Source organism: Salvelinus alpinus, chromosome 25 (genome assembly GCF_045679555.1).
Source record: "Salvelinus alpinus chromosome 25, SLU_Salpinus.1, whole genome shotgun sequence".
NCBI classification, from domain to species: domain Eukaryota; kingdom Metazoa; phylum Chordata; class Actinopteri; order Salmoniformes; family Salmonidae; genus Salvelinus; species Salvelinus alpinus.
The window spans coordinates 32,932,074-32,955,557 of record NC_092110.1 but is presented as its reverse complement, the minus strand read 5'-3'; the positions used below and the strand labels follow the sequence as shown (position 1 = coordinate 32,955,557).

The following is a 23,484-nucleotide window of genomic DNA, read 5'->3' as shown; positions in this document are numbered from 1 at the left end:
TCTGATTATTTCCAGGGATACACAACATCCTGAAATATATGTAGATATCTTTGTTAGAAAGAATACTATATTTCCTTGACGCAGTGATGCTGAATGTAACAAATGGCTCAACATACCCCACTCTCCCCTACCAAGGGACTTGTGACTTGACTCGTGACTCTAGTATAAAGGACTGGGACTTGGACTCGAGCACTAGGGACTTGTGACTTGACTCGTGACTCTAGTATAAAGGACTGGGACTTGGACTCGAGCACTAGGGACTTGTGACTTGACTCGTGACTCAAGTATAAAGGACTGGGACTTGGACTCGAACACTAAGGACTTGAGACTCGACTCGGACTGGAGGTTTAGTGACTTGACTACAACACAGTCTTAAAGGGTGTTAGATGATAAAAAACACTTATTTGAAGGAATGCATTGGACTGGAGATTTCTAAAGAAAAATCCCGCTGTTCTATATGTGTTTTTACATACAGCATATTATGGCGTGGAGTGTATGAATCCTTGCTCAATGTTCATGTGCCCACTATTAAAGTCAATAAGACAATTATACACTCCGAGTTGTGACAATCAATAAGCATTACTTAAGTGGTTGGCTTAGGATTCTGCCAGTAGTACTTTAGTGTCCGTTGAACAATTTTATTTTTATTTATCTAACTTATTTTTCTTAAAACTGCATTGTTGGTTAAGGGCTTGTAAGTAAGTATTTCCGTGTAAGGTGAATACCTGTTGTATTCGGCGTATGTGACAAATAAAATTGTATTTGATTTGAAATCTATTTGAAATCCAATATCATGTTCAGTCTGCCCCGATAGCACCATTCAGTTTTCATCCTCTCATAACACATTCATGTCTTACAGTTGCCTATAGTGCAAACATCAGGCACATCGTCAATTTGGCACACAGCAGTAAGACTGATGTTATTTCCCCTAGGACTTGAAATCAGACGTTTTAATGATCCTCCAGGGACTTATTTGGCAGACGAACATCCAAGCTGACTATACTGTAACCTCACTGACTGCCACACTGCCTACCAGACAAAGAAAACACCAACGTCAAACTGCCGTCCTATCCCCCTAATACACTGTGATATCAGGATATTTTGAGAAATTATCCATCTTAAAGTTGTCATCGGCCCCAGCGATCACATTTAAGGTGTGATTACTGTCCCAGTCAAATGTCAGTAGTGATGAAAACCACAAAGAAGAGCATGACGATTATTAGTCCCCAAAGCCTGGAAGATATAATATGTTCCCTTTCTCTCATTCCGGGATGCGTTTTCACTCTCCACTGCTTTGTTATGCCTGTCTGCTTCCAGCGTGTTATGCTGTAAAGAGTCTCCCTGCGACCGACAGGTGTCTGGTTCCTATTCCCAAATGCAGACGTGCCCTACTACTACTAGAGGCAGATTGCCCGTCTGAGCGAAATTATATATATATATTGTTTTAATACCAGTGCAGAGGCCTTTAGTGATGCATTCTACAAAGAAATGATACAACAGCGAAAGAATGATAGAGTACTATTTGCCATTTTTTCATGAATGGAACCTTGGATTTATTTTTTATTTAACTAGGCAAGTCAGTTAAGAACAAATTCTTATTTACAATGATGGCCTACACCGGCCAAACCCTAACCCAGATGACTCTGGGCTAATTGTGTGCTGACCTATGGGACTCCAAATCAAGGCCGGTTGTGATGCAGGCTGGAATCAAACCATGGTCTGTAGTGATGCCTCTAGCACTCAGATGCAGTGCCTTAGACTGCTGCGCCACTTGGGAGCCCCTTATGAGAGAAGGCATCCATATGGTATGATTTCTCGGACAATTTAGAGACGCTTTATTCTAAATTGCTGCATAGATGCATTGGGCGCTTCAAGGCAACTCATAGATGTTTTAAATGAATAAGGTCACTATGACTGACTACTGCAAAGACAATGACTGACTACTGCAAAAACAATGACTGACTACTGCAAAGTAGTTAGAGTAGTTTCTGGCAGCTTTATTTAAAAGTTGATGTTTATTTGACACAAATGGATGGATTTTAATTAGGCTACACATTATCACTAGCTCATTTGATTGGACATGTGAAGTAGATGCTTATACATTGGAACATACGTTTTCTAGTACATTGAAAAACAGTTTTTTTTATAGACATCTGTAATAGTGGGGTTAACCTCAGGGTATAGTAATGTGATTAGCATAGGAAGTCATTCCACCTCCATTACACAATGGTGATAGAAACACAAGAATCTGATTAGGTAGGAACAAGCCTTTTGTTCATTACTACTTCATATAGCATATGAAATAGTAATCTGACCCATACAGTAGTTCACAATGGCTGATAGAACCAAACCGGCCTACTTCCATAGAATCTTTTTAGTCCAAATGCTTAATTTCAAAAGAATCATTGATGTCGAGTGCCTGAAAATGTATAGGTCTAACCCATTTACAAAATACATTTGCACTAATAAAAGCTTAGGGATCAAATATGGGCGACAGTATGAACATTTTCTTCTTAGATATCTTAGATCAGCCCAGTCAATCTTGCGTAATGTGTATTATGTACTGACTGTATACTGTATATCTGTCAAATAAAATGGCATGCTTTTAGAAGGGAATCACATAAAATATCATCTGTGTTTGACAGCGGAGTGACGTTTGTTGAACCCCATGCATTAGACATGTTAAGTTCCGTCACTTTCAATATAGTCTTTACATTAGCTAAGTAGCTAACACATCACTTCTCCTTTTAAGCATTTATGAGATCATTCACTTAATTTTGATATTTTGAAATATTCAGCAGGCAAGATATGTCACAAGCGCCTTATGTTAAGTAACACATATCCTCTCTTTTTAATCACTATTAAGTATATATAATTGGAAGGAATAATATCTTAGAAGTGCCATATATTCTTTGTGGTAAACATCTGTTAGACTGCCGTTGCCATGTATAGAGATAGCCATAGCTGCACAGTGGCGTCTGATTCCCCAGTGTTCTATATTGCCCCAGCAAGGTGAATGAGCATACTGACATCCATTGACTTTGACCCTCCAAAGACATTTACATAAAGAAAACACAAACCCAGCCTGTAGATGCCCTCATAAACATGACACGTGTGACGTGACTGTCAGACTTGGACAATGTCACTGTCACTTTGTGTGTGTGTGTACGTGTGCGTGTGTGAGAGAGAGAAAGTGTGTGTGCCTCTATGTGTGTGTGATGTGTCTGTCAGATATGGGTTGTGTCAGTGTGTGTGCATGCACGTGTGTGTGTGGTCGCGGTGTGACAGCAGCCTGGGGTTTAATTGGCCATCTTAAATATTCATGGGGACGTTGGGTGGATAAATGAAGGTATAAGCACACTGTGAAATCTCCAATAGGTCAGGTGTCGCTGACTCCTCTGGATCCAATTTACTGTATGATCTCACATACAGTCAAATGTCAATTAATATGTTAACGGAATTAAAAGAAACCCTAATGGCATTCATGCAGTAATATAGATTAAGATGGGTACACTAAGACCTCAGGAAAAGACATTGCTTCATAAAATGAGCTGCTTTTTAGAAAGGTATTTTATTTGAATGTGAATTGCTATTTCAACACCTCTTTCCCTCTTTTCACTCACTCTTTATCCATCACACAGTAGTCCCAACTACACAGTAGTCCCAACCACACAGTAGTCCCAACTACACAGTAGTCCCAACCACACAGTAGTCCCAACCACACAGTAGTCCCAACTACACAGTAGTCCCAACTACACAGTAGTCCCAACCACACAGTAGTCCCAACCACACAGTAGTCCCAACTACACAGTAGTCCCAACTACACAGTAGTCCCAACCACACAGTAGTCCCAACCACACAGTAGTCCCAACTACACAGTAGTCCCAACCACACAGTAGTCCCAACCACACAGTAGTCCCAACCACACAGTAGTCCCAACTACACAGTAGTCCCAACTACACAGTAGTCCCAACCACACAGTAGTCCCAACCACACAGTAGTCCCAACTACACAGTAGTCCCAACTACACAGTAGTCCCAACCACACAGTAGTCCCAACTACACAGTAGTCCCAACTACACAGTAGTCCCAACCACACAGTAGTCCCAACTACACAGTAGTCCCAACTACACAGTAGTCCCAAGAATACATCCAGTGATGCCTCACTATTCAAACCACATCAGCGCTAGCTAGCTCTTTTGCGAAGGTTAGCATTCCAACTCCTCCATTTTCATCACTCTCTTTCGTGGGTTATTTGACGATAATTAACCCTGAATCCAACAGAAACGGGTCACGGGGAGATTGATGGTCTGGTCGGCCCACAACACCTGTTCTACTAGGAAGCTCCCAGTTACCAGAATATGACCGCCCGAGCCCAGTGCAATAATGTCAAAGACAAACACACACACTGTTTGTTTTGTATTGGGCAACGGTGTGAACACAACCTCTGAGCGTGGTCATTACTTCAACTGGGACTGGGCTGTTCTAGGGGGCATGCACCGGAGGAACTGTTGTCCAATTACAAGAAGTGGCCATTGGTGCTATTATGTCTACAGATTTTTGTTTTGCAAAGCTGCTCTTCTTGAACAGGTCTCCCTTGAGAAAGACTTCTTCTGAGCTCAATGGCACTTCCTGGTTAATTACAGGTTAAATAAAATGTGGAGGAATGTCTTGTGGTGTCTAAAGGTACAGTGGACCCCATAAAACTGTAATCTTGGTCTATAAATTCTGTTGATTGCAATTGGTTCACGTTTCCCGGCTAAGACAATCATCATGATGTTTAGTTTCTTGGCTCTCAAACGTACAATCACCCGATCTGTGGATAAATAGATGACGATGATGACTGAACTGCATGTCCTCTAGTCTACCACCACACCCAAACCCCTGAAACTACCCTAACACAATTAGCTAGCCTAGCTCTGTCTTGTGCCAATGTTTATCGAACAGTTTTGCGCTGCGGATGATTACTGCAGTGGAAATAGAGCATCATGCTCATGATGAATTGCATTTCTAGACTGCACACACAGCCTCCATTCTGCCGAAGAGGTTAATCTACACTCCCTTCATCTCACATCTCGCATCCACAGTATGTAGCTAGATGCCTGGCTGGTCTGCCTGCACAGCGAGGGTAATGCGTGGGCCTCTTATCATGTTGAGTTGAAAGAAATCGATGATAGGTTGAAGTAAATTGATAATAAGAAGATTGTGGGAGCTGTACTGTTATATTTCTGTGCAGCCTATGATATTATTGACCATAATATGTTGTTGAAAAAATATATGTGTTATGGCCTTTCAACCTCTGCCAAATCAAGGATTTAGAGCTATCTATCTAATAGAACACAGAGGGCTTAATTTAATGGAAGCTTCTCTAATGTTAAACATATAAAGTGTGGTGTACCGCAGGGTAGCTCTTTTGGCCATCTACTTTTTCTATTTTTACCAATGACCTGCCCCTGGCAATAAACAAAGTCTGTGTATGCTGATGATTCAACCCTTATGATTAAACCACAGCTAGTGAAATCACTGCAACCCTAAACAGAGTTTGACAGTTTTAGAATGGGAGGCTAGTAATAAACTAGTCCTGAACATCTGTAAAACTATGAGCATTGCATTTGGTACAAATCATTCCCCAAGTTCTAGATGTTGGATAATGAATAATGTGGCTGTTGAGCAAGTTGAGGTGACTAAATTACTTGGTGTTACCTTGGATTGTAAACTTTAATGGTCAAAACATATTGATTCAATGGTTGTGAAGATGGGAAGAGGTCTGTCCGTGATAAAGAGATGCTCAGATTATTTGACACCACACTCCACAAGGCAAGTCCTGCAGGCTCTAGTTTGATCTTATCTTGATTATTGTCCAGTCATATGGTCAGGTACTGCAAAGAAGGACCTAGAGATACTACAGCTGGCACATCTGCATGTCTTGCACTTCACTGTAATCAGAGGGCTAAAATCATTATTATGCATGCTCGTCTCTCTTGGCTAAAAGGAGAGGGGAGACTGACTGCATCACTTTTTGTTTTTATAAGAAACATTAGTGTTGAAAATGCCAAATTGTTTGCATTGTCAAATTACACTTTTCACAGTCTCAAAATCCAAAACAAATTCAAGAAAACGTACATTATTATATAGAGCCATGATTGCATGGAACTCCCTTCCAACAAAGATTGCTCACATGAACAGCAAAACAAATAAAAAAAATTAAGCTAAAGCAACACTTCACCAAACAATTCATCTATACCTACCCAATGTTTTTACATCTTTGAGGGGAGTGAATGCGAGTGGCCAGGGCTAGCAAGAAATGGGATGCAAGTTTAGGATAGGATATCGATTGCTTTGCTTTCTAAAATCAAAACAATTCTGAACTGCAGAAATTACTGCAATACTGTTAATATATTTTGATCACTTTTCATGTCATTTTGGCCAGCTAATAGGCATACCCACTGATCAAGCAACATCGGAAGGAGTATGAACCTTTTATGAACGTTACTCGTTAGCTCCGGTGTTCGACTACTTGTAGACAAAATCTAAATCCGACCCACTTGTATTCATAACTACATTGTTGATTGGAAATGACAAACGTATACTAACTAGTTAGCTAATTATTCTGTGTTTAAACCAGCCTGATTCATGTATCTGTAGCATGTTATGTTGAATGGGCCAAGTCAGCTGCAACACTCAGGTCAGGGAACTTCGAGCAGGCGTTTTCAAATTGGGTATGCTAGTTAAATGTCAAAATATCCTTGGAAATGAACTGTTTTCCTGAAGTAATAATACATTAGTTTTACATTACATTAAAGTAAAGGGTTTAAAGCACAGGTGTCAAACTAATTCCAAGGAGGGCTGAGTTTCTGTTTGTTTTCGCTCCTCCCTTGTACTTGATTGATGAATTAAGGTCAATAACTGGTAAGGAACTCCCCATCCTGGTTGTCTAGGTCTTAATTGAAAGGAAAAAACAAAAACCTTCAGACAATAGGCCCTCCATGGAATGAGTTTGACACCCCTGGACTTGAAAGTATTCAAAACAACCAAAATCAAACAAAAACTGACTTTTGTTGCATTATCCCAACAATGAATCAGTGGGACATCCAACAAAAAATCGTTGCAGAGGGTGTTTCGGGGGGAGAGAAATAATGAAATGCAGCAAAGTGCTGCGGCTTCTGTTGAGCTTCGTGGGTGACTATTGTCGATGTGTGCAGAGGGCCCCTACAGGCCTATTATGTGGGACAGCAGGTAGCCTAGTGGTTAGAGTGTTGGGCTAGTAACTGAAAGGTTGCTGGATCGAATCCCCGAGCTCAAAAGGTAAGAATCTGTTGTTCTGCCCCTGAACAAGGCAATTAACCCCCTGGTAGGCTGTCATTGTAAATAAGAATTTGTTCTTTACTGACTTGCCTAGTTAAATTAAAAAAGTGTTTCATTTTTCATTAACAGAGGAACCACCAAATGCACACAAGTAACAATGTACCCCAAAGCAGATGTACAATGTTGTTAATTTATGGAGGACTGAGTGAAACAGGCAGATGGAGCAAGAGAAGGTGGAGGCCTGTTGTGGGACTCTCTGTTCTCACCTCACACACTGAAAACCACACTGGCACACACGGCATGCACACATACGCGCACATATACAGGCGCGCACACTGACACACACTCATGCTGGCATACGCGCAAACACACACACACACAAACATGCACAAATGCACACACAACTCCTTAGGGTTCGACCGGACCGGTTTTAGAACCTGCAGTTTAATGAACTGACTTCATGCAGCTGGACATGGGAGAGGCTACAGGGAAGAGTCACGCTTCATTCTGGCTAACCATATGTATGCATGAATATGCATGTGAATCTGTCATACAGACAACAAGCGGGACGTATATGATGCCATAGGTCACTAATGTGAGGCGGGAAGTGGCTCTCTGCTGGGCAGGCATCAGTACGCGTGGGTGGACTGAGAATCATGGAAATGTAGTCCTTGACTCACTTTTGGAGGACAACATTGATTGAGAAATTTTACCACTTATGATTTTGCTGAGAGTTCGAGGAAGCATCTTTGTTATATCGGAAAAAGTAGCAAACCGGTAGTATATAATAACAAAAGATGATATATAAAGTATGTATATACAGTGGGGAGAACAAGTATTTGATACACTGCCGATTTTGCAGGTTTTCCTACTTACAAAGCATGTAGAGGTCTGTAATTTTTATCATAGGTACACTTCAACTATGAGAGACGGAATCTAAAACAAAAATCCAGAAAATCACATTGTATGATTTTTAAGTAATTAATTTGCATTTTATTGCATGACATAAGTATTTGATACATCAGAAAAGCAGAACTTAATATTTGGTACAGAAACCTTTGTTTGCAATTACAGAGATCATACGTTTCCTGTAGTTCTTGACTAGGTTTGCACACACTGCAGCAGGGATTTTGGCCCACTCCTCCCTACAGATCTTCTCCAGATCCTTCAGGTTTCGGGGCTGTCGCTGGGCAATACGGACTTTCAGCTCCCTCCAAAGATTTTCTATTGGGTTCAGGTCTGGAGAATGGCTAGGCCACTCCAGCCAGGACCTTGAGATGCTTCTTACGGAGCCACTCCTTAGTTGCCATGGCTGTGTGCTTCGTGTCGTTGTCATGCTGGAAGACCCAGCCACGACCCATCTTCAATGCTCTTACTGAGGGAAGGAGGTTGTTGGCCAAGATCTCGCGATACATGGCCCCATCCATCCTCCCCTCAATACGGTGCAGTCGTCCTGTCCCCTTTGCAGAAAAGCATCCCCAAAGAATGATGTTTCCACCTCCATGCTTCACGGTTGGTATGGTGTTCTTGGGGTTGTACTCATACTTCTTCTTCCTCCAAACACGGCGAGTGGAGTTAGACCAAAAAGCTCTATTTTTGTCTCATCAGACCACATGACCTTCTCCCATTCCTCCTCTGGATCATCCAGATGGTCATTGGCAAACTTCAGACAGGCCTGGACATGCACTGGCTTAAACAGGGGGACCTTGCGTGCGCTGCAGGATTTTAATCCATGACGGCGTAGTGTGTTACTAATGGTTTTCTTTGAGACTGTGGTCCCAGCTCTCTTCAGGTCATTGACCAGGTCCTGCCGTGTAGTTCTGGGCTGATCCCTCACCTTCCTCATGATCATTGATGCCCCACGAGGTGAAATCTTGCATGGAGCCCCAGACCGAGGGTGATTGACCGTCATCTTGAACTTCTTCCATTTTCTAATAATTGCGCCAACAGTTGTTTCCTTCTCACCAAGCTGCTTGCCTATTGTCCTGTAGCCCATCCCAGCCTTGTGCAGGTCTACAATTTTATCCCTGATGTCCTTACACAGCTCTCTGGTCTTGGCCATTGTGGAGAGGTTGGAATCTGTTTGATTGTGTGTGGACAGGTGTCTTTTATACAGGTAACGAGTTCAAACAGGTGCAGTTAATACAGGTAATGAGTGGAGAACAGGAGGGCTTCTTAAAGAAAAACTAACAGGTCTGTGAGAGCCGGAATTCTTACTGGTTGGTAGGTGATCAAATACTTATGTCATGCAATAAAATGCAAATTAATTATTTAAAAATCATACAATGTGATTTTCTGGATTTTTGTTTTAGATTCCGTCTCTCACAGTTGAAGTGTACCTATGATAAAAATTACAGACCTCTACATGCTTTGTAAGTAGGAAAACCTGCAAAATCGGCAGTGTATCAAATACTTGTTCTCCCCACTGTATATTGTATTGTCACATACACCGAATAAGTGTACACTGAAATGTTGTTTTGCAGGGTCAGCCATAGTATTATGGCGTCCCTGGATCAAATTAGGATTACGTGCCTTGCTCAAGGGCACATTGACCGATTTTGACAATGGACACCTCAAAGGTTGGATAAGACTGTCCCTGCGTTGAATTTGTACAATTTACTCTAAACTGCATATTTTGAGTGTTGCAGGAATAACAAACGATCACGTAAATGTTCCTCAAATAACACTGTTCTGTTTTTTTTCTCCTTATTGTGGATAGGCATTATTACATTTTTTTCTGAGCATTCAAGCTGAGACTCTTATTTGCCACAGACTATTGGTTTGCATTACTGGTGTACAACAACTGCTGCAAACATTGCAAAACCTCTTGACTGAATCATAGCCTTGTGTCAGGGCACAGGGTTTTTTCAATTGGCTCATTGCTAAACGTGTCTCATCAGATTCTGAATGCTTGAAGAAAAACATATCTAGCTACCACACCAGGCTACTGTAGCACAAATATCCCTGTCTTGTTAACTATTTATTTCCAGTGACATTAGCCTAGCATTACGCCCAATGAAAACACATGTGTCCCCCGGCATGCCCCAGACTGCACTGTCCCACAGTCTTTCTGGCGTAAATTCCCCACTTAAAATTTCATGATCTCCGCACTGCAGGATGCCACTTCCATCATGAAAGAGTTCTCGAACCTAATAACCGTAACTATTCTGGCAGAGCCATCAAAAACCTATTTGTTTCAACAAAAACCCAGTTTCCCCCCAATGCAATACTGGGTAATAATACCAGATAGGGTTTAAGAGCAATGAATTGTGGAATTATCATTTTCTCCGATCCCTTCCCTTTCTTTCTCATTCACTCTCTCTTTCTTTTTCTTTCTCTCCCTATCCCCGAGATCATTATATTAAACACTTAATTATTCATTGGTAATGCCTGTCATGGTGAAATATTCTCCTCTGCCAATCTGAATGCATCAAACTCCCTTTCCCCTCCCCACCCGAGGTTAATGGCAAAGCCCTCACTTGCATTAGCTGGGCTAAATGTGGTGCACCTCATAAGTCAAAGTTCCCTAAGTGAACAGTAGAAGAAGTCTCAGGCCGGGACAACCTGTCTCCTTCACAGCAGGAGGTCAATGAGATCATCCATAGGGATGGGCTGCCTGGACATGGCACACACAGGTTCCAGATCACACCCTTATTGTCTTCTCTTTGGTATGGCAGACCCAGGTAGCATAGGGAGATGGGATTGGGTGATTGGTCATGGGGTGAGTAAAGGGAGGACAGAGGAGGCGTGCTCTATTTGACAGTACAGCCCGCCCATGTAAGGGACCCTAGGAACGGTGCTATGACTAAATGATGAGAAGAATGACATTAGTAATTCCCATGAGTATCTGCAATTCGGGCGGACATCAACAGTATTAAACAGATTAGGGGAGATAGTGATGACAAGAATCTCGCAGGTCTGATGGGAAGATGTATTGGGGGCCCTTTTATTAATACACTCTGGCGGGGCAATATTTCCCAAGCAAATATGCAATGTTAACAAAAATGATAGTTTTGTGCACTTAGCAAATTGCATGTTGATTACATCTCCGAGATACTGCTGAAATGAAATGCACTTTATCACTGGTTAACAGGGTATTACACATAATATAAAACCCTTACGGAATAAAAATGCATATATTTAGGTGTGTGCCAATAAAGGAAAACGCTGACACCTGGGTAAACATTTCACCAGCATAGCATATTTTTTCACAACAAATAAAATGAGCACCAGAAACAATACATTTAATTTTGAAGGAAGGTCAATCTGTTTTAACCCGAGTCCAAAGAAAATGACACAGGAAAAGGGGCAAAGGGTTTGATTTGATTTGAAAGGGAAGCCAGAGATTAACAGTTTGTCTTAAAAGCCGATATTGATCATTAATTTATCCACTCCTATTACCTCGTTAAACATGTATGACTTCATGTCAGCACATTATTAAGGCCGGCAGCTAAATCCACCCTTCATGCATACCCTTTCTGGCCTGTACGAGCTCCACCATTGGGGCATCTGGTAGAGGTTCTGTAGATAAAAAACAGTTATTGGAATGGTTTACACTGTGTTTCAGCAACAACATGCTTGCATGTGCAACTGCATCTCAATTAGCTGAAAACTCACATGCCCACCTAATTCCCTCTCCTACATAAAACTTTTTAATCATATTTCAAGAGTTTAGAATCACGTCACTTAATTTGTGTGCTTACGACTTAAAAAACACTCAGCATCTGCGTTTAAATTGAATCCATGCCTCCAAATCAATATCATCCACCTTATACATTTTTACAGCGTCTGAATATCACTTCCATACTCTGCCGCTCATTAAGAAAAGGACGGTGAGAGAGACGGTGGAATCCCTCGGGGGGCCCACAAAAATACCACAGCTCCCGTAAATAATTTGTTTGTTAATAGCATCTTTTCACAGTTGACTCTCCCCACCGCCGGGCTCATTTCGGGGCCATCTCATCTCATTAGAGCAGGCAGGGTCTAACTAAGATGGCACCATGACAAAACAACAGTCTGAAGCTGCTCAGGAGTAGAAACAGGTGGGTGTGGGCGTCCCAGCCTGGCAGCAGAGAATAGTTTTTTTCTTGCTTCTCTCTCTTCCTCTCAATTCAATACAATTTAAGGACTTTATTGGCATGGGAAACATATGTTTACATTGCCAAAGCAAGTGAAGTAAATAATAAACAAAAGTGAAATAAACAATAAAAATTAACAGGAAACATTACACTCACAGAAGTTCCAAAAGAATAAAGACATTTCAAATGTCATATTATGTCTATGTACAGGGTTGTAACGATGTGCAAATAGTACAAAAAGGAATATAAAAAAATAAAAATATGGGTTGTATTTACAATGGTGTTTGTTATTCACTGGTTGCCCTTTTCTTGTGGCAACAGGTCACAAATCTTGTTGCTATGATGGCACACTGTGGTATTTCACCCAGTAGATATGGGAGTTTCTCAATATTGGGTTTGTTTTCAAATTCTTTTTAGATCTGTGTAATCTGAGGGAAATATGTGTCTCTAATATGGTCATACATTTGGAAGGAGGTTAGGAAGTGCAGCTCAGTTTCCACCTCATTTTGTGGGCAGTGTGCACATAGCCTGTCTTCTCTTGAGAGCCAGGTCTGCCTACGGCGGCCTTTCTCAATAGCAAGGCTATGCTCACTGAGTCTGTACATAGTCAAAGCTTTCCTTAAGTTTGGGTCAGTCACAGTGGTCAGGTATACTGCCATTGTGTACTCTCTGTTTAGGGCCAAATAGCATTCAAGTTTGATTTGTTTGTTTGTTAATTCTTTCCAATGTGCCAAGTAATTATATTTTTGTTTTCTCTTGATTTGGTTGGGTCTAATTTTGTTGCTGTCCTGGGGTTCTGTGGGGTCTGTTTGTGTTTGTGAACAGAGCCCCAGGACCAGCTTGCTTAGGGGACTCTTCTCCAGGTTCATCTCTCTGTTGATGATGGCTTTGTTATGGGAATCGCTTCCTTTTTGGTGATTGTAGAATTTAGCGGCTCTTATCTGGATTTTGATAATTAGCTAATTCTGCTCTGCATGCATTCTTTGGGGTTTTACATTGTACAGACCAAACAACCATAAAGGGAAATGGGTTCTATAACTGATTCAAGTATTTTTAGCCAGATCCTCACTGGTATGTCAAATTTTATGTTCCTTTTGATGGCAGAGAAGGCCCTTCTTGCCTTGTCTCTCAGCTCGTTCACAGCTTTGTGGAAGTTTCCTGGTATATATGTTTTTGTTGTCTGCTCTAGGGCAACGGTGCCTAGATGGAATTTGTATTTGTGGTCCTGGCGAATGGACCTTTTTTGGAACAGCATTATTTTTGTCTTAGTCAGATTTACTGTCAGGGCCCAGGTCTGGCAGAATCTGTGCAGAAGATCTAGGTGCTACTGTAGGCCCTCCTTGGTTGGTGACAGAAGCACCAGGTCATCAGCAAACAGTAGACATTTGCCTTCAGATTCTAGTAGGGTGAGGCCGGGTGCTGCAGACTGTTCTAGTGCCCTTGACAATTCGTTGATATAGACAGTTGAATTCGGGAGGTTTACATACACCTTAGCCAAATACATTTAAACTCAGTTTTTCACAATTCCTGACATTTAATCCTAGTAAAAATTCCCTGTCTTAGTTCAGTTAGGATCACCACTTTATTTTAAGAATGTGAAATGTCAGAATAATGGTAGAGTGAATGATTTATTTCAGCTTTTTTTTTATTTCATCACATTCCCAGTGGGTCAGAAGTTTACATACACTCAATTAGTATTTGGTAACATTGCCTTTAAATTGTTTAACTTGGGTCAAATGTTTCAGGTAGCCTTCCACAAGCTTCCCACAATAAGTTGGATGAATTTTGGCCCATTCCTCCTGACAGAGCTGGTGTAACTGAGTCAGGTTTGTAGGCCTCCCTGCTCGCACACGCTTTTTCAGTTCTGCCCATACATTTTCTATAGGATTGAGGTCAGGGCTTTGTGATGTCCACTCCAATACCTTGACTTTGTTGTCCTTAAGCCATTTCGCCACAACTTTGGAAGTATGCTTGGGGTCATTGTCCATTTGGAAGACCCATTTGCGACCAAGCTTTAACTTCCTGAATGATGTCTTGAGATGTTGCTTCAATATATCCACATAATTTTCTACCTCATGATGCCATCTATTTTGTGAAGTGAACCAGTTCCTCCTGCAGCAAAGGACCCCCACAACATGATGCTGCCACCCCTGTGCTTCACGGTTGGGATGGTGTTCTTCAGCTTGCAAGCCTCCCCTTTTTTCCTCCAAACATAACGATGTTCATTATGGCCAAACAGTTCTATTTTTGTTTCATCAGACCAGAGGACATTTCTCCAAAAAGTATGATCTTTGTCCCCATGTGCAGTTGCAAACCGTAGTCTGGCTGTTTTATGGCGGTTTTGGAGCAGTGGCTTCTTCCTTGCTGAGCTGCCTTTCAGGTTATGTCGATATAGGACTCATTTTACTGTGGATATAGATACTTTTGTACCTGTTTCCTCCAGCATCTTCACAAGGTCCTTTGCTGTTGTTCTGGGATTGATTTGCACTTTTCACATCAAAGTATGTTCATCATCCTGAGCGGTTGTCACGATCGTCGTAACTTTGAATAGAGGACCAAGGCGCAGCGTGATAACAATACATCTTCCTTTTATTAGAAAGACGAAACAAACGAACAAAAACAACAAACAGACGACCGTGAAGCTATATCAAACAAAATAGTGCTGACACTAAACATTACACATAGACATTTACCCACAAAAGCCTACTGCCTATGGCTGCCTTAAATATGGCTCCCAATCAGAGACAATGAATGACAGCTGTCTCTGATTGAGAACCATTCAGGCAACCATAGACTTACCTAGACACCTACACTCAACACAAACCCATACACTCTACCAAAACCCCCTATACCATACAACCACCCCAGACGAGACAACTATACACAAACATCCCCCCTGTCACACCCTGACCTAACCAAAATATTACAGAAAACAAAGATAACTAAGGCCAGGGCGTGACAGCGGTATGATGGCTGCGTGGTCCCATGTTGTTTATACTTGCGTACTATTTTTTGTACAGATGAACGTGGTACCTTCAGGCGTTTGGAAATTGCTCCCAAGGATGAAGCAGACTTGTGGAGGTCTACATTTTTTTTCCTAAGGTCTTGGCTGATTTCTTTTGATTTTCCCATGATGTCAAGCAAAGAGGCACTGAGTTTGAAGGTAGGCCTTGAAATACATCCACAGGTACCCCTCCAATTGACTCAAATGATGTCAATTAGCATAACAGAAGCTTCTAAAGCCATGACATCATTTTCTGGAATTTTCCAAGCTGTTTAAAGGCACAGTCAATTTATTGTATGTAAACTTCTGACCCACTGGAATTACAGTGAATTACAGTGGATTATAAGTGAAATAATCTGTCTGTAAACAATTTACTTGTGTCATGCTGATGTCTAACCGACTTGCCAAAACTATAGTTTGTTGACAAGAATTTTGTGGAGTGGTTGAAAAACGAGTTTTAATGACTCCAACCTAAGTGATTGTAAACTTCCGACTTCAACTGTATGTTGAAGAGGGTGGGGCTTAAGCTGCATCCCTCTTTCCACAGCTCTGTGAAATGTGTGTGTTTTTTGCCAATTTTAACCACACACTTGTTGTTTGTGTAAATTCATTTTTTAATGTTGTACGTTTTCCCCCCAACACCACTTTCCATCAATTTGTATAGCAGACTCTCATGCCAAATTGAGTCAAAGGCTTTTTTTAAATCAACAAAGCATGAGAGGACTTTGCCTTTGTTTTGGTTTGTTTGTTTGTCAATTAGGGTGTGCAGGGTGAATGCGTGGTCTGTCGTACGGTGATTTGGTAAAAAGCCAATTTCAGTGCTAGCTGCGCCACCAGAGTCTCTGGCTTCGCGCCCAGGCTCTGTCGCAGCCGGCTGCGACCGGGAGGTCCGTGGGGCGACGCACAATTGGCATAGCGTCGTCCGGGTTAGGGAGGGTTTGGCCGGTAGGGATATCCTTGTCTCATCGCGCTCCAGCGACTCCTGTGGCGGGCCGGGCGCAGTGCGGGCTAACCGAGGGGGGCGGGTGCACGGTGTTTTCTCCGACACATTGGTGCGGCTGGCTTCTGGGTTGGAGGCGCGCTGTGTTAAGAAGCAGTGCGGCTTGGTTGGGTTGTGCTTCGGAGGACGCATGGCTTTCGACCTTCGTCTCTCCCGAGCCCGTACGGGAGTTGTAGCGATGAGACAAGATAGTAATTACTAGCGATTGGATACCACGAAAATTGGGGAGAAAATGGGATCAAATTTAATTTAAAAAATAAAAAAATATTTAAAAGAAAAAGCCAATTTGACATTTGCTCAGTACATTGTTTTCACTGAGGAAATGAATGAGTCTGCTGTTAATGATAATGCAGAGGATTTTCCCAAGGTTGCTGTTGACGCATATCCCATGGTTGTTATTGGGGTCAAATTTGTCTCCACTTTTGTGGATTGGGGGGGGGATCAGTCCTTGGTTCCAAATTTTGGGGAAGATGCCAGAGCTAAGGATGATGTTAAAGAGTTTAAGTATAGCCAATTGCAATTTGTTGTTTGTATATTTTATCATTTCATTGAGGATACCATCAACAACACAGGCCTTTTTAGGTTGGAGGGTTTGTATTTTGTCCTGTAGTTCATTCAATGTAATTGGAGAATCCAGTGGGTTCTGGTAGTCTTTAATAGTTGATTATCTCTCTCTCTTTCTTCTCTCTCTCTCTTCTCTCTCTGTTTTTCTTCTGTCTCTATCGCTCTTCTTCCTCTCTCTTCAGATCCAGATGGAGATGATGCCATCATGCTCTTTGCACCAACTCTCTCACCAAATCCAGCATATGGAGAGTCTTATATGTTTTCAGCTGAAGCCACTCATTGTCTTTGGTCTCTTCGGGGAATAGTGCTGCATCCTTACAGTAAATAAATACATTGAAATATATTGCATACTGTAGAAGAGGAGGCCATGCTATGGAGTCAGTATACTTAATGTAAGCAACAGGGATGAAGTAATGTAGGGGCTTGGTTCAGGGGCACACCAACAACCATTGTGGGCTGTTCAATCTCCGTTAATGTGGTCACACAGGTTTAAGTCATTCATCAGCCCCTAGGATGATGCAATTATTACCTTCTCCCTTTACTGATGCTCCCTTTATTTCATGCAGAAAACAATATTTATTGGCTACTGCGATGCATTCATTTTCGACTGTGATCTTGTACTAAATCACCTTGTGTGTAACCTTATAATGATAATGAGCGCATTGTCTAATACCGTAGTCATATTACTCATTTCTCCTCCCTCTGTAACGCTACACGCTAACCGTAAGGCTGATTTCTCAGGTCATATATAGCTATATTTACTGTCACAGCTTACTTAAATAATCACTTGCACGTCGGAACACATTATGGCCCTCTGTCAAGGTAATATCACATTGTCAACGCTGTTGGGAAGCAAATATTAAACCATAGATCAATGTTTAACAATTTATAAAGGACTGAATGCGAATGTCACCGTTTCCATTACTGGTGGCCTTTGGCTATATTATAATAATTTAATTCCGCATATCAGGGAAAAGCTTTTATCATTATTGCTTTTTTTTATGTCTAAAAGGATCATGGCAACATGTATTATGTACAGTATGTCTGTTTAAATGAGACATGGCACTGATTGAACAATTGTGCCCCATACCTTTGCACACAGTTGGCTTGTTGTCGGGCAGAGTAGAGTAGATGGGACATGGTAATAATGATTTCCTTTGATGTATTGCCATGTTGCTTGCAACAGTACAGGATCTGCAGTTCCTACAGTAAATTGAGTTTTCTGATGTGCCTGGTGTTCCTACAGCCTTCCGGGCGGGTACGTAGTCGGTAAGGGAGTGCCTTGGGTAATGTTTCCTTCCTGATGGTCTACCCCTATATTCACCTCCTTATCATAGGTGATCTCACTCTGGGCCCAATGAACCACTTGTTGGAAAATCCCTCCATCCCTCCATCCCTGATCCTGAGTCAGGGGCCTGGTGGGTGCGAGGGGAGGCGACGCCCGCCAGTTTGCCCATGGGATCAACCAGGATCAGCGGTTTCTGACTGGGCGCTCTGCCTGCTGGCCGCTGGGAACCTCCAAGTGAATCTGATTAGTTCTCTATGGAAGAGGCGTTGGAGACGGGGTCAAAGCATGGCAGATCGGATTACCTTGGAAGAAGAAGAGAATGAGAAAGGTTTGAAAAAATAGGCATTTGTCTCTCTCAAACCCTCAAACAAGCGGTTGTGGGCTAACAAGGGGTAAAATTGACAGATGTGGAGAGAAATCTCAATTTCCCCTGTCAAATCATGATGATACCTGGCCCCTGGATTTAATTGGTCGAGACACCTCACCTAATCCCTGAGTCGGTCGGCTCCTTGGAACCTTGGAGCGGCATGGCCCTTAAACTCCATTCGTCAATGAAGCAGACAAAAGAGTCAAAAGAGGGCCTCTGCTTTGAGCTCTAATCCAATTAGAAAGTTGATAAGGAGCCTGAGTAGAGTTTCACGTTACTTAAAAGTGCACATGAACTCTGGGCACCTCGGTGACCTTTGGTGACCTCAGAGAATGGCATCTTGATAGAGGCACAGCGGGTCCCTTATGCTGGATCTTCCTCTGACCAGAGGAGGGGGTGTGAGAAGGATGCTACAACAGCTGTATTACCATCCAAGATAGGAGTGTTTCTAAGAGTGTTGGAGATCTCCTGATACTTGTGTAATGGCACACTGTTTGTTTTTCACTTAAGTGCAATTTATTCTTTTTAATACACTTATGTAAATACAACAAGACAACGGAGCCACTTTGGTGTTAAAAAAATATTTGTATGGCACTTCAGGGATTGTGTGTGTGGCTAAACTGATTTATTCATATTTCTTTCTAAACAGGGTTGTGATTGCTTTAGGTGATTACATTGCAAGTAAATGCATAAATATTTATTATTGCTTTTAAGACATTTTAAGGCTATATCACGCCTCAGGAGAAGACCCAGATGCAGACAGTTTCAAAGTGACAAAGGTTTATTACAAAAACTGGAGGGCAGGCAACGAACAGGTCAAGGGCAGGCAGAGGTCAGTAATCCAGAGCAGAGTCAGAAAGGTCCAGAACGGCAGGCAGTCTCAAGGTCAGGGCAGGCAGAGGTCAGTAATCCAGGGTGGTGTGACAAGGTACAGGACGGCAGGCAGGCTCAGGGTCAGGGCAGGCAGAATAATCAAAACTGGGAAAGCTAGAAAACAGGAACTAGAGAAAGACAGGAGCAAGGGAAAAACGTTGATAGGCTTGACGAAACAAAACAAACTGGCAACAGACAAACAGAGAACACAGCTGTAAATACACTGGGGATAACGAGAAAGATGGGTGACACCTGGAAGGAGGTGGAGACAAGCACAAAGACAGGTGAAACAGATCAGGGTGTGACAGGCTAACCATTCTCTCCATTCATATTTAAAACTGGCAGGCGCTGCATACAGTCAAAGTTAACGCAAGACTAAAAAGTGTAACTTTTTGATGTGAGAGTACTATTCAAACTATCATCAACTTGTTATTAACATGTGTCAGGCCAAAGACCATTGCTCCAAGAAATAGTTCCTAAATGTTTGGCTAACAGGGGGCACTTTCTGGGTCTCGTAATATTCTATTAAGGATTTGCGTCAATTCTAATCTGGTATCAGGACAAAATGTGATTCAGAGTGACCGAATATACTTTAAGTATTTTTATTAAACTCAAGCGAAAAATGGTAAATGCAATTTTCGTATATACGGGTTCTCTGTATCACCTCGCAGGGCAGAACAGAGACCTGGCAGGAAGTAAGTAAACAGCTGTTCTTATACTGTGATAGACGTAGTTCCAACCCATCTGTTGGCCTATCACAGTAGAGGCTGAGCGTGGTTTAAACTTGCTCAGCCTATCGCCGGCGCTCAGGCTGGTCCCAGCCTCTTGGCGCTCCTTGGTGTCCGGCGCTGTTGCTGTGTAGATTACGCTCCCACACCCTGGAGTCTGAGGTCAGACAGTTCTGTAACATTGTCTGAGCTATTTGCACCTGCATAGAAAGCATACTGTTCTCGCTCAAGGTTAACCACAGCTTCTCAGCACACTATCTGGGGCACAATGTTACTTTCAGCACACACACACAGACACCCAGGCGCCCAGGCTAACAGTTGCTAATATTATATCACATGTGATATAGTATTGGGTTATAGTGCAATAAACACAGATCCTCACAATTCCCATGTACATTACACATTGAATTACAAGACAGAATATCTGTACTTTCGGTTTTGCTAATTAGCACTCTGTGATGGTTAAAGCATGACTTGGGGCCTCTTGACTAAATTACATAGGCCTTCTTTAGGATAAACATTCCCAGTGTTTCTAACACAAGCCTATATTACGTGCAGTACAGCTGGTTGGGGATGAGAAGGTAGTAGCTTGTTAGACATGTAGCTGTTAGGGATGTTTGGTGATATTTGTTTAGGGGTGTTTGGTAGTAGTTGTTTAGGGATGTTAGGTGATAGTTGTTTAGGGATGATTAGTGATATTTGTTTATGGATGTTTGGTGGTAAAGTAGTTGTTTAGGGATGTTTGGTGATATTTGTTTAGGTGTGTTTGGTAGAAGTTGTTTAGGGATGTTTGGTGATAGTTGTTTAGGGATGTTTGGTGGTAAAGTAGTTGTTTAGGGATGTTTGGTGGTAGTTTTTTAGGGATGTTTGGTGATATTTGTTTAGGGGTGTTTGGTAGAAGTTGTTTAGGGATGTTTGGTGAGTTGTTTAGGGATGATTGGTGATATTTGTTTATGGATGTTTGGCGGTAAAGTAGTTGTTTAGGGATGTTTGGTGGTAGTTTTTTAAGGATGTTTGGTGGTAGTTGTTTAGGGATGATTGGTGGTAGTTGTTTAGGAATGTTTGGTGGTAGTTGTTTAGGAATGTTTGGTGGTAGTTTAGGGATGTTTGGTTGTAGTTGTTTAGGGATGATTGGTTGTAGTTGTTTAGGAATGTTCGGTGGTAGTTGTTTAGGAATGTTTGGTGGTAGTTTAGGGATGTTTGGTTGTAGTTGTTTAGGAATGTTTGGTGGTAGTTTAGGGATGTTTGGTTGTAGTTGTTTAGGGATGATTGGTTGTAGTTGTTTAGGAATGTTTGGTGGTAGTTGTTTAGGGATGTTTGGTTGTAGTTGTTTAGGGATGATTGGTTGTAGTTGTTTAGGAATGTTCGGTGGTAGTTGTTTAGGAATGTTTGGTGGTAGTTTAGGGATGTTTGGTTGTAGTTGTTTAGGGATGATTGGTTGTAGTTGTTTAGGGATGTTTGGTTGTAGTTGTTTATGAATGTTTGGTGGTAGTTTAGGGATGTTTGGTTGTAGTTGTTTAGGAATATTTGGTGGTAGTTTAGGGATGTTTGGTTGTAGTTGTTTAGGGATGATTGGTTGTAGTTGTTTAGGAATGTTTGGTGGTAGTTGTTTAGGGATGTTTGGTTCTAGTTGTTTAGGGATGTTTGGTGCTAGTTGATTAGGGATGTTTGGTGCTAGTTGTTTAGGGATGTTTGGTGCTAGTTGATTAGGGATGTTTGGTGGTAGTTATTTAGGGATGTTTGGTGCTAGTTGTTTAGGGATGTTTGGTGCTAGTTGTTTAGAGAAGTTTCGTGCTAGTTGTTTAGGGATGTTTGGTTGTAGTTGTTTAGGGATGTTTGGTGCTAGTTGTTTAGGGATGTTTGGTGCTAGTTGTTTAGAGATGTTTGGTGCTAGTTGTTTAGGGATGTTTGGTGCTAGTTGTTTATGAATGTTTGGTGCTAGTTATTTAGGGATGTTTGGTGCTAGTTGTTTAGGGATGTTTGGTGCTAGTTGTTTAGGGATGTTTGGTGCTAGTTGTTTAGGGATGTTTGGTGCTAGTTGTTTAGGGATGTTTGGTGCTAGTTGTTTAGGGATGTTTGGTGCTAGTTGTTTAGGGATGTTTGGTGCTAGTTGTTTAGGGATGTTTGGTGCTAGTTGTTTAGGGATGTTTGGTGCTAGTTATTTGCACCCCTCTGAGAATGGAGCTCAACATATAGCAGCCTTGGGGATTTCCATTTTGAAATTATGAATAATTTGACTTAAATTGAATTACTCACCACAAAATCCACTGCTATAGCTATTGACAGTGCAACTAGTTAACTGTCAGGGTGACATAGGGAAACACATCTTAGTTGGTAGAGAAGGGAATGGAAAGACACCCATGTCAGCCATGGTGATTATTTTCTTCATCAGAACGACTGAGTAGGTGGCATTTATGACCTGCATACAAATACAAACAAGCTACCTTGGGAAAACAAAATATAATGGAACTCACATTTCTGTTTAACACTGTTTCTAGATGGATCTCATTGGTTATGATTTCATTTATGTGTGAAGACTAGAATGCAAACCTAAAAATTCTTATTGGACATAATAGGCATGCAAATTGACTTTGGAGATATGGCAACCCTCTTGGATACAGCCTTGCAGCAGTACTCCATTAGTACTGTATTGTATCACTCATAGCCATGTTTTAATTCTATTGTCCCTGTCGTTATTGTTATTAGCGTGCATCTCTTCTATTTAATGTCTCTGTATGCCACTGTGATGAGAGGTATAATTGTGTGCCAATCCTTAAGAAAAATAACACCCTTCATTATTCTGGTATTATAGTTATGCTGGCGATTAACGCTTGACTTCACAATTACATACTTCATTTGATTGCTTTTAGCGGCGGGATTCAATAGGTTGTTTGCTATCGACATCAAGCATTGCACAGCTATGTATTGAGAGGAGAGGCAATGTCAAGGTTGAATACTCTGCTATCAGGAGTTAGGCTGCAACTACAGTGAATTCAGAAAGTATTCAGACCCCTTAACCTTTCCCACATTTTGTTACATTCCAGTCTTATTCTAAAATGGATTAAATAAAAATCCTCATCAATCTACACACAATACCCCATAATGACAAAGCAAAAACTGTTATTTAGACATTTTTGCTAATAAAAAAAAAAATATATGAAATATTACATTTACATAAGTATTCAGTCCCTTTACTCAGTACTTTGTTGAAGCACCTTTGGCAGCAATTACAGCCTTGAGTCTTCTTGGGTATGATGCTACAAGCTTGGCACACTTGT

At 41.6% G+C, this 23,484-nt stretch overlaps 1 protein-coding gene across 1 annotated transcript in view; it reads left to right on the top strand.

Annotated features, from left to right (window-relative positions):
* The window catches only part of LOC139553101 (doublecortin domain-containing protein 2C-like), a 79,456-nt gene extending 61,594 nt beyond the window's left edge, over positions 1 to 17,862 (top strand). The window contains exon 13 of the mRNA XM_071365055.1: positions 17,133 to 17,862. The gene's annotated coding sequence lies outside the window, so the exon portion shown is untranslated. The remainder of the gene's footprint in view (positions 1 to 17,132) is intronic.
* Positions 17,863 to 23,484: the final 5,622 nt, after the last annotated feature.